Here is a 3,373-nt window from a genome sequence, read left to right as displayed (position 1 = left end):
AATATCAGTATTTTTCCGTCTATATAATTTCCTATAACTTCCAGAAAGTCAAAAACTAACTAAAAGGTCTTATCCTGAATTTGGGATGAAATCCAACTCTGTTTTCCCGATGATCCGCTCCGGCAGATGTGCAGAGAACTTCGTCAAGAGTGTCGTGGTAGCTTCGGATCGTCGATCCGGCGACTAGTGGGGCTAGAATCGAATAGAGAAGGGAGAGGGAGACGTAGAGAGAGAGAGAGGAGAGAGAGAGAGGCGCAGTGAAAATGACAAAATATCCTGGTTTCCCTCCTTCTATACTGCCAGATTCGTCGACGAGACATGTCACCTCGTCAACGAGTCTTTCACAAAATTCGTCGACGAAATTCAGAGCAGCCAGAAACCTCTCTCGATATTTTCTTGTCGACGAAGCTCTGTGTTTGTCGACGAAATTTTGAAGACCTTCGTCGATGAGACCCTGCGTTCGTTGACGAAGCTGGGCAATTTCCTAAAATTATTTTTACTCTCCCAAATGCAATGTCGTCGACAAAGTCTACGGCTTCCTTCTGTTTTGGTTTCTATTTTCTCTCCCTCTTTGTTTAAATTCTATTATTTTCCGGGTTACTACACAGTGTGTGACAATGTGAGTAATATTATATCATATACATATACTGCAAACAATGTATTGTAACATATATATATCTTAAGTTGTAACTATTATCATATGAAAATCTCTTCTTTTAAACATACTATATCATAATGAATTTTCATATCTTTAAAATCATATGTTATATCCGTATTTCACTGAAATTATACCTTGGATGTAAATATGTGTATCATAACTCCACTCCTCATGATCCGGGTTGTGCGGCCTGAAGGTTGGACTTAACGCTAGCTGGCCTACCAAGTTAAATCAAATATAACATAACTACGCACAATCGCCCACCCAACCTGGCCTGCCCATCCTACTTCATTGTCACACTTCTAGCGGGTCAGTAACATAGTGGGTATCCTACTACACCGTTCACACTTCTGGGCTAATCGGTTACCAACCCACACTTCCTGAATCATGTGTTTGCACTATCGACTGTACCCAATTTGGTCTGCTCAGCCTACTACACCAACACCCTTTAGGGGGTCGGCACTCAGTGGGTATCCTACTACACCGATTTGATTAGTTAGCTACGGTACCGTACTATTAATATACGTAACCATTCGTGTTCTGTACTAGATAATACATTTCACATAATATATTTCTATTTGTAAATAACATTTTCATATTTTTGTAATAAAATATGGCTTTTACATATTATTGAATAAAAACTATCATTTCATAATATCTGAATAAATAATCATAATAACACTGTTCACGACATCTGCGTCGGCTATCATTTCACGACATCTGCGCCGGCTAACATATCTCGGCATCTGCACCGACTATCATATCATAGTATACTGGAAAATATCTTAAATTTTGTATTGATTATCATTTTTCTAAAAATTACTGGAAAATCATACATATTCTTTGAAATAATAACATTTCTCACATACTGATATTAAATTTATACTCATGCCACACAAGTGAGTTATACTCTGTATTATATTATAACATGCTATAAAACCTTTTTTCTCCATTCAATTCTAGTATTCCCAAAAATACATTAATTCAAAAATAAATTTCTGAAAATACCTGACACTCCTTTACCCGTTCCTGTTAAGCTTGCTGAAACTCTTGATTTACGCCCCGCGGCGTTTGAAGCTCAATACCCTGAAATTATATTTTTCCTAAATTAATCAAGTCAATCTCCAGAATATTTATCATTTAGTATTTTCTTAGGCTCTAAATACTCCAAATAAACCGTAAAACTAATATTTAACACCCTTACCTCAGTTTTGGGATGGTGTCTGGGAACTCTAAACTAAAATTCTGCTCTGCCAAGGTTGTAGAGAACCTTCCCAGGAACCTCGTGGTGGTTCCTGATCATCAATCCTGGCTTAAACGAAGCCAGAATTGAAGGTAGAAGAGTGGAGGTCCGTAGGGTTTGTGAGGGAAAAAGAGAGAGAGAGAGAGAGCATTTAATTTGAATTTAACAAATGGACTCTCGGATTTTATATTCTTCAGCATTGCCAACCAAAATCGTCGATGATTTTGTCTGGCTCTCAGAAAACCATTGCCGGTTTTCTATTAACCAATCCAAATTTTACTGTTTATTTGTTACCATCCCGCGGCAAATATCCAAAACTGTCGCTAGTTTTCTTCCCCCTCCAGAAAACCGTCATTAGTTTTCTCCTTCTCCAGCCAAAAAGTCATTTTTTTCAATTTGTTTTATTATAATATTTCTCGAGTCTCTACAGATCGATTGTCATATCATTCAAGAGAAAGTCCAAACTCAAGTTATTCAGACTATCCACATACCCACAAGTTAGCAGCCTGTAGATCTATTTACCAAAACACTTGGACCAACACAATTCTACCTCTTATTCAACAATTTGGGTGTCATTAATATCCACTCCAGCTTGAGGGGGTGTTAAGGAAATTGCCCCAACAAAGGCAAATTTACCGAAAGTAAATAAATGCAGGAAATCATGCTTGAAATTGGTCAAAACAACTCAAAGAAATACTCACCAGACACGGTCTGATTTGTAGTGATTCAGATTTACTTTAAGCATGATTTAAGTAATTTGTTTGTAAATCTATGTGTATAAATACCCTTATAGTACATTGTAATATTTATACCGAGAAATAAAAGATATACATTTCTCTTTCCCTCTTCTTCTCTTCCTATATGTTATTTCACATTCTAAATTTCTTCAAACATCTTAAAATATTTTTATGATATAAATAAGTAAACTTGAGCATATGTATTCTATTTTGACTAAAAATACAATTTGATGCTCTTGATTTATAGTAAAATGTCAAATAGTTAGCACGTATGTTCAAACAAATTTACGAGTCTAAGAAGGCGTTAAGGTAACATATTTATATAGACAACACATATATTTATTTTAGTTTTAGCATTCAATGACTTCTATTATGTTTTAAATAGTTTAGGGTATGAGTTTCATGATTTAGATATTAAATCAACAATTTTATAAGGACTGTTTGTAAAATATTGAAAATAAGAAATTTATACATGTATATATAAAAAAATTATTTGTAATCATATTACTATTTTTAAATTTTTAATAAAAATTCGTAATATGACTATTTTTGTGCTCATAAAAATCGTAAGTTAATTAGTTCATTAAATCACAAATAAAATGTGATAAAATTATGATAGTGGAGGTTATAATTTTTTAATAAGTCTAATCTTACCTCTCCTCTCACAAAATTTGGATTAGACACTCCTCAAAGGCACACGCTTACATGCAAGTTATGTGTTCGTGTAAAAAATAA

Source organism: Malania oleifera, chromosome 13 (assembly GCF_029873635.1).
Source record: "Malania oleifera isolate guangnan ecotype guangnan chromosome 13, ASM2987363v1, whole genome shotgun sequence".
Classification (NCBI taxonomy): Eukaryota; Viridiplantae; Streptophyta; class Magnoliopsida; order Santalales; family Ximeniaceae; genus Malania; species Malania oleifera.
The sequence above is the reverse complement of the archived record's forward strand: the minus strand, read 5'-3'. Positions refer to the sequence as shown.